Below are 9,484 nucleotides of genomic sequence, written 5' to 3' on the forward strand. Positions count from 1 at the left end.
CTGAAGGCCAGAGAATGGCCTTTGGAAGGAGGGCATGTAGTGGGTTGGCAATAGCCTCAAAATTAGGACTCCATGGTGGTCAATAGTCAGCTGCCCCTAGAAATTTACATAGCTGTTTTTTCATTTTAGGGAGAGGAATGGATAAAACTGACTCGAGGCATTTCAGGGTGAACTTCTGAGTGCCCTGAGCTATTTCATGTCCTAAGTAAGTAACAGTTGTTTGCACTAACTGAAGTTTAGATCTAGAGGCTTTATGGCCTCAGTCAGCTAGTGCCTTTAGGAGAGTGAGGGAGTGTCTTTAAGGGTATCCTATTTAGTTTGGTTACAAAGCAAAAGGGCAAGGTCATCAATATATTGCACAAGAATGGAGTCTTGGGTGAAGGCTACAGAATCCAAGTAGGCTTTAAGGATTAGAGAGAATTTTGAGAGGGACTCACAATATCACTGAAGCATGCGAGTCCATGTTAATTGCCTCCCTCTAAATGTAAGTACAAAGAGAAACTGAGTCAGGGTGCAACGGAAAGGAAAAGAAAGCTGAGCAGAGGTCAACTACGTCACCAGGAATTGAGATAGGGATAGTAGCTGTGCTGTGGATAACAGGGTGGCAGGGAATTACAAATCTTGTACAACTTACAAATCTTGTACAAATAGATTTGATTTCCATCGGAAGCAAATTTTCCTTCTTTCTTTACTGGTAATATCGGGGTGTTACAGGGTGAAGTGGTGAAAATAAGTACATCTTGCTGCAAAAGGGAGTCTATGATAGGTTCAATTCCTCTCTCTGCATCTTGTGAGAAGGGGTACTGAGCTACTGCTGATGGGAAATACTTGTTCATTTTTCATGCAATGTGTACCGGTTCTGTACTCAGTAGTAGTCCAATCACATTTGCACATTAAGCCCAGAGACAAGCTGGGACATCTTTTAAGATTGCATCCTCTTTAGAGGAATTTAAATCAAGAGGGGTTTCCATGAGAGAGCATATTAACTTTAATACTAAGGTTAATAGAAAGTTCGAAGTTGTCTGAAGGCAGAGACATAAAAACGCCTTCCTTATCACATTGTATGGCAGCATTAAACCTACATAATAAATCCCTACCTAAAAGGTTTGCTAAGTGAGGAGTCAGAAACTAGAAAGGCATGGCAGGTGTTGAGAGGGCAAAGGATGTTGGGGTGTCCTGAGTTATGGGTGATGAAATAGGTTGCCCAGAGATTCCAATAGCTTGAATAGAGGCAGAGGTAACAAGTAGAGATAATTCTTCTGAGTGAATAGTAGAGGAAGTCCTATCAGTGTTGATAAATTCCAGTTCTTAATCCTCTACTTTAAGTTCAATGGTGGGCTTTGGGGTGCAACCAAGGATCAGCTGACCTCATCAATCAATGTGGTATTGTCCCAAAGGAGGGGAATAATGAACCTTCTAAAGGTGTTGGATTCTAGGGAGAGTTTCTTTCTTGCTTTTTTTTTTTTTTTTTTTTTTGTACAGGACAGCGATTTTTCCAATGCCTCTGCTCTTTGCAATATCTGCAAATTTCAGAAGGCAAACTAGAAAAACCTTGTGGCTGACCAAAGATATGAAAGAACTTTGAGTCATTCTTAGAGGCATGCCTTTGTTTCTGTAACAATTCAAGCTTCAAGATGACTTGATTTTAGTTCTTTTTACCCTTTATTTTCTTGCAAGTTATTTTCAAATAATTGAGTGCCTGCTTCTATTATAATGCTCACAGACTGACCAGCCCAACCACTATACTATTTTAGATTTGCTTTTTTATATCAAGAAGATTTCCAACTAGAGCAGAAACTGGAATATTTCTAAACTCTGGAGCTTCAGGATCTAATGCCATATGCCTTTGAAAACCTTGTATATGTCTCTTGACAAATGCCTTGGGGTGCTCTCCCTCGTTCTGAATACATAATTCAACATTAGGCAAATTTACCTTGGGAGGAGAGCCTCTGATATTGTCCCTGTCAGGCCCTGAATATCAGCGACTAGCTGGGTGATCTCCTCATTTGCAGGAGGGCCAGGAAGGGGCTTCAGCCATCTGTTCCCTCTGTGGAGGGAGTCTTCCCCGGGAGGCCGTCTGGCCTGTCTAATAACTGCAGTATGATCATGAGAGGGAAATACACCCCTTAGCAGCCAGTCAAGGTCTCTATGTGTGGGGTTACAGATGGCCACTGATCTCTCCAACTATTTTCTGAACTTGGTAGGTCCTTCTGAAAGTGGGGGCAAAATAGCTTTATAATTTAAAATATCTGTTGCTATCCAGGAGACATGAATTCTTTGAGGAGGGAGTCCAGGATACATTTACAGAGGGCATTACATAGAGAGGTCTGGAGCTGATGGAGTCTGATTACAAAGCCCTGGGAAATAGGAGAGGTTTCAAGGCACGGAAAAACAAGCCTTGTTGAGTGTCCTTGGAGCCTGTGCCAGATTTATTTCATGGCAGTCAGTTCTTACATAAATGACCTCTAAGCTTCAGGTTTTAAGACCAGGCCTGATTAGGGCTTTTAAGATCAGGAGGGTTTTCGTAAATCATCCAGGGAAAGAGAGATAAAAGAAAGCAGCTAGATGTCTAAGGAGTTTTTCTGGGGTTTGGAGGAACGGAGGGAATTTGTTGAGGAGATAGAGGAGGAGGGAGAGGCTGAGGAGGGGGGCTTCAAATCAGGGGCCCAGAGAGTGATTAGATACTCTGGTGGGTCAGCGACATGGAGTTGGGGATTAAGTAGGCTGTGAGTGGAGAAGGGGGATTTATAGTGGGAGCAGATTTCAACTTTTATTCTAGGTCTGCTTTTGTTCTTCAATTTTGTTAAGGAAATTTTTTGGGCTAGTCATAATACTTTTCTGAGTTCTTTGTTCTGTCTGATCTTCCCATAAATACAATAAGCAAATAGTTTAGAATAAGAGTTCTCTAAAATTGTTTTCAAATACATTTCGAATAAAATTTTTATTTCTAATTCAAAGGATCCATCTTTTGGTCATTGACAATTAGGATTTTCATTGGTGTATAGATTCCAATTGTGACTTAATTCAATAAGCCTTTTATGGAAAGACCACGAGGTAACTTTCCAGGCTTAGGAGAAATCTTTACCAGGGATGCAAGGAGTGTTCCTGGAGTGGGTGCAGAAGATGCAGCCCCCATGATTCAAAAATTCATTCTCGGCCGGGCGCGGTGGCTCAAGCCTGTAATCCCAGCACTTTGGGAGGCCGAGACGGGCGGATCACGAGGTCAGGAGATCGAAACCATCCTGGCTAACACAGTGAAACCCCGTCTCTACTAAAAAATAAAAAAAACTAGCCGGACGAGGTGGCGGGCGCCTGTAGTTCCAGCTACTCGGGAGGCTGAGGCAGGAGAATGGCGTGAACCCGGGAGGCGGAGTTTGCAGTGAGCCGAGATCCGGCCACTGCACTCCAGCCTGGGCGACAGAGCAAGACTCTGCCTCAAAAAAAAAAAAAAAAAAAAAAATTCATTCTCAGAGATAGATTAAGAAAACAAAGACCTTGGCTGGTGTGGTGGCTCATGCCTATAATCCCAGCATTTTGGGAGGCCAAGGCCAGAGGATTGTTTGAGCCTAGGAGTTTGAGGACAGCCTGGGCAACATAGTGAGATCCCCATCTCTATAAAATTTTTAAAAATTAGCTAGATGTGGTGGTACGCTTGTAGTCTCAGGTACTTGAGAGGCTGAGGTGGAGGAGGATCACTTGAGCCTGGGAAGTTGAGGCTGCAGTAAGCTGTGATCGTGCCTCCACTCTCCAGCCTGGACTACAGAGTGAGACCTTGTCTCAAAGGAGGAAAATGACTACAAAATAAATAAACTTTTAATAAGTTTTTAAAAAATAAAAAGAAAACAAAGAATTTTGTGGCTACAGGGGATTAAGGGTCTCTGGGCTGATGGGATTGCTCCTGGGATCGCAGTCAAGTAGGGATTTAGCTGGGCCAAGTGGCTGCTAGCTGGGTATGCAGTGGGTCCTGCAGTTGGTGGGTCTAGTACCAGAGTCCTAGGCAGGTGTGGATCCTGCATGGTGTCTGGGCCAACAGGATTGCTTCCAGGACCTTGGTCAGTGGGACTGGTGTTGGGACAAGGATCCACTTCAAGGGCTGCAGCTGGGTACACAGACAGCAGCCCTGTTACCAGGTGTGTGGATGCACGTGACTCCCACCAGTTCCCTGGGCTGTCTCCTGCTGGGTTACTGGCAGGTCACTAGACAGGCAGGATTGGCTCTGGAATGTGGCTGAGAGAGGCTAGAACCAAGTCACAGGGCTGCTTCAGGGTCCACAGCTGGGACTGACATCTGCAGTTCTGCCTCTGGAAATATGCATAGGTGTGCCTCCTGCTGGGTTCCTGTATGGGCATGACTGCTCCCAGAACATGGCTGACAGGTCTTTTTCAGGGATGGTTTCTGTTAGTTTATTTTTTCCCTTGAATGGGCCATACTTTCCTGTTTCTTTGTATGCCTTCTGATTTCTTGTTGAAAACTGGACATTCAAATGTAATAATGTGATAACTCTGTATATCAGATACTTCCCTTTCCCCAAGGCTTTCTGTTATTTATTTACTTGTTTATTTAATTGTTGTAGGCTGTCTCTGTGCTGAGGATCAGCCCAAGGTGTAACCTCAGTCTTCTCAGGTCTTTACTAAGCCTGAGTCCCTTCCCCTGGGCATGCGTGGTGACTTTCTAATTTCTCCCATATGTATGGTTGCTTTTGAGTGTACTATGGCTGGCTCCCAAAAGGAGGAAAAAGAGACAAATGAGTGAGAAAGGCACTGACCCTTTAAATCTCCTGGAAATCACATCAGTGGGGGATGGGAGGTGAGTTTTTTTTTTTTTTTTTTGAGACAGAGTCTTGCTCTATCGCCCAGGCTGGAGTGCAGTGGCATGATCTTGGCTCACTGCAACCTCCAGAAGGTGAGGTTTTCAACAGTAGTGGGAGATGTAACAATAATGGCTGCTAATTCATTTTCTGCAATTCTGTGATCAGAAGCAGTGATTAGCGATCCAAGCACAGATCCCCAATATTGGAAGATAGAGTTCTTTTTGCCTACTCTGCTCCTGCAAGTTGTGTGCAAGCTGCTCCAGGAACATGTGCACAGCTGTTTGCTATAGAGCTGAAAAGTCAGGGGTGGGGAGCTGCTACTGTGCTAAGAGCTTAAATTGACTGAAATTAACTGCAACTCACCATTTAGGCTTCCCCTGGAAATTGCAAGCCCTCGACAGACTCCAGAGTTCCAAAATAGTTATGTCAGACAGATTATGTCAGTGTAACTGTTATTCTGTGGGGAGGTGGATTCCTGGTGCTTCCTACTCCACCACCTTCCCAGAATCCTCCTCTAGTCGACATTTTTGTTTTTCACAGAGTTTCACTCTGTTGCCCAAGATGGAGTGCAGTGGTTCAATTATAGCTCATTGCAGCCTGCAACTCCTGGGCTCAAGTGATCCTCTCACCTCAGCTTCCTAAGTAGCTAGGACTACAGGCAAATACCACCACACCTGGCAAATTTTTTATTTTTTTGTAGAGACAGGGTCTCACTATGTTGCCCAGGTTGGTGTCAAGTGATCCTCCTGCCTTGGCCTTGAAAAGCACTGAGATTACAAGTGGGAGTCACCATGCCTGGCCTTAGTCAACTAACTTTTTTATGAAGTACAAAGCCATTTCAATGGAGAAAGTATTGTCTTTTTAATAAAGGATGCTGGATGTTCTCACTTGTAAGCAGGAGCTGAACAATGAGGACACATGGACATGGGGAGGGAAACAACATACACTGGGGCCTGTGGTGGGAGGTGCGGGGAGAGGGAGAGCATCAGGAAAAATAGCTAATGCATGCTGGGCTTAATACCTAGGTGATGGGTTGATAGGTGCAGCAAACTACCATGGCACACGTTTACCTATGTAATAAACCTGCACAGCCTGCACGTATATCCCAGAACTTAAAATAAAATAAAATAAAAATAAATGATGCTTGAACAATGGACTATCCATATACAAAAACAAAACAAAACAAAACAAAAAAAAGGCAAACTTCAACTTAACCTAACACTTTACATGAAAATCAATTCAAACAGATCATAGACCTATTGGTAAAATATAAAATTATAAAACTTCTAGAAGAAAACATAGGAGGAAATCTTTGTGACCCTAGGTTAGGCAAAGAGTTTTAGACATGATACCCAAAGCGTGATCCATAACAGAAAATACTGATACATTGGACATTACAAAAATCAATTACAAACACAGTCTGCAGAAAAAGGTTAAATTCAGAGTATCTGCTCCTGGAATGGTTCATGTTCTTGTTCCATCCAATCTGGATGGCCAATCTAGTGTTTGCCTCTAAGGACGTGCCAGTCTGCCAACAAAGCACTTAACATCTAGTATATCTGGGCAGTCAGAAGAGACCAAAGCTGTAAGTCAGTAATCACCAGCAACTGTTGTAGGAGCACTGTGCTAGGAGGAGAGAAACCTGTAAAATACACAACAACACTGAGCAGAATGGCAGAAATGCTGTGAGGAAGGAGGAGCAAAGGGTCTGAAAAAGGCTTCCCAGTGAGGCAGGCATCTGAGGTGATTCTTGAAAGATAAGCTGAATGTTGATAGGCAAAAATAGACAAACACAAACAGATGCGAGAGGTTCAGGCAACACTCCCCCACCCGTTATAATTCCAAGAAAATAAAAGGAATACCCATCACTGTTACAATTATGCTCACAAGTGCATTCAGAAGAGGGGCAGTCCACCCAGTTGGAAAGGAAATAGACAGTTTTCCAGATGGTGATGCCAAAGCTTAGTCTTGCAGGGTGAGCATGAATTAGTAAAAGAAAAGGAAAGGCAAGCCTCAGTAAAGACCCTGAACTTGGAAGCCCATGCTGGATCAACAAGATAGCGAATACTCCCTGATTGTTCGACGTTTAGAGAGCCTGGGAACAGGACTTGTTTGGTACAGGCAAGTAAGGCCCTGTCATAGAGAACTTGGAAAGATACGCTGTAGAGTGGAGCCCTGATCCTGAACATCTTGGAGATCCAGGAAAGATTCCTAAGGAGGATGGTGACATTTTTTTCTTTCTTTCTTTCAATAGGGTCTTTCTCTGTTGCCTGGGCTGGAGTGCAGTAGCATGATCATGGCTCACTGCTGCCTCAGTCTCTCAGGCTCAAGCCATTCTCCTGCCTCAGACTCCCGAGTAGCTGGGACCACAGGTGTACACCCCCATGCCCACTAATTTTTTGTAGAGACGGGAACTCACTATGTTGCTCAGACTGATCTTGAACTCCTGGGCTCAAGCAATCCACCCATCTCAGCCTCCCACAGTGCTGGGATTAAAGGTGTGAGCCACTGCACCTGGCTGATGGTGATATATTTATCAATCCATGGCCCTTTGGGAAGACGACCTTGGAGGCAAACTGGATTAGCCATCTACATCTCAGAGACAGGAGTTCATCATGATGTAAAATATGAGAAATCTGAACTAGGGCTATGGAATTGGGAGTGAAAGAAAAACAGCAGTAAAGAGACAGGAGACATTAGAGAAGTAGGTTTGAAGTCAGAAGTGAAGAGGATCAAAAAGCTATTGATGATGCATCTGAGAGGGCCACAACAATGGCTGCTGCTTCATTTTCTGCAACTTCGTGATCAGAAGCAGTGATCAGTGATAGTAGCACAGATCCCTGATACAGGAACAATTCAAAGGAAAGTAATTCAAAGGAAAGTTAAAATACACCTTAGCTGGGATACTGCAAGTACTATTTATCAACTTTCACAGCCACAGAGTGGTAACACTTTCTTTAGAGTGACACAGTAGGAGCACCGTCATCTTGGACAAACACTACCATTTTAAGTTCTAGCTGCCTTTCCAGCTTCATGCATTTCAAGGAAATAATTTCTCTTCTAACAACAAACAGCCAGAAAGAGCAGACAGTAAAACACAGATAAGACAGCTTGGGCACAGACGGAGGAGCGGGGGAAGTCTCTTGAGTAACTGCCAAACTTCACCCTTATACAATGGGCCCCAGTAAAACAGTGGGCCTTAATAAGCACATTCCTTTCCCTTCAGGTGCACTAAGATAAGGAAGCTAAAAGCAGACTGGGGCAGGGGGGCAGGGGTCGGGGGTGGGTGAGTGGTTTATGCCTGTGGCTGCAGGAAGATGTACGGGAACAGACACAAAACTCTCCCTCCCAGATAAGCACAAAAAAGAGACACAGACAATCCAAGCCTCTGTTAAACTCTCCCACCCTGAATCCTTAAAAACACTTTGTCTGACAACAACAAAAAGAGAAAATTTCAGGCCAGTATCCCTGATGAACGTCAATGCGAAAATCCTCAATAAAATACTGGCAAACCGAATCCAGCGGCACATCAAAATGCTTATCCACCACGATCAAGTCAGCTTCATCCCTGGGATACAAATCTGGTTCAACATACGCAAATCAATAAACGTAATCCGTCACATAAACTGAACCAATGACAGGAACCACATGATTATCTCAATGATGCAGAAAAGGCCTTTAATGATAGAATTCAACACCTCTTCATGCCAAAAACTCTCAATAAGCTAGGTATTGATGGAATATATCTCAAAATAATAAGAGCTATTTATGACAAACCCATAGCCAATATCATACTGAATGGGCAAAAGCTGGAAGCATTCCCTTTGAAAACTGGCACAAGACAAGAATGCCCTCTCTCTCTGCTCCTATTTGACATAGTATTGGACGTTCTGGCCAGGGCAATCAGGCAAGAGAAAGAAATAAAAGGTATTCAAATAGGATGAAAGAAAGTCAAATTGTCTCTGTTTGCAGATGACATGATTGTATATTTAGAAAACCCCATCATCTCAGCTTAAAAACTCCTTAAGCTGATAAACAACTTCAGCAAAGTCTCAGGATACAAAATCAGTGTGCAAAAATCACAGGCGTTCCTATACACCAACAATAGACAAGCAGAGAGCCAAAGCATGAGTGAGCCCCATTCACAATTGCCACAAAGAGAATAAAATACCTAGGAATACAGCTAACAAGGGACACGAAGAACCTCTTCAAGGAGAACTACAAGCCACTGCTCAAGGAAATAAGAGAGGACACAAACAAATGGAAAAAAATTCCATGCTCATAGATAGGAAGAATCAATATCATGGAAATGGCCATACTGCCCAAAGTAATTTATAGATCCAATGCTATTCCCATCAAGCTACCATTGACTTTCTTCACAGAACTAGAAAAAACTAGTTTAAATTTCATATGGAACCAAAAAAGAGCCCGTATAGCCAAGACAATCCTAAGCAAAAAGAGCAAAGCTGGAGGCATCATGCTCACTGACTTCAAACTATACTACAAGGTTACAGTAACCAAAACAGCATGGTACTGGCATCAAAACAGATATATACACAAATGGAACAAAACAGAGGCCTCAGAAATAATGCCACACATCTACAGCCATCTGATCTTTGACAAACCTGAGAGAAACAAGAAATGGGGAAAGGATTCCCTATTTAATAAATGGTG

The sequence above is a fragment of the Colobus angolensis genome, unplaced genomic scaffold (genome assembly GCF_000951035.1).
Source record: "Colobus angolensis palliatus isolate OR3802 unplaced genomic scaffold, Cang.pa_1.0 Scaffold176, whole genome shotgun sequence".
Lineage (NCBI taxonomy): Eukaryota > Metazoa > Chordata > Mammalia > Primates > Cercopithecidae > Colobus > Colobus angolensis.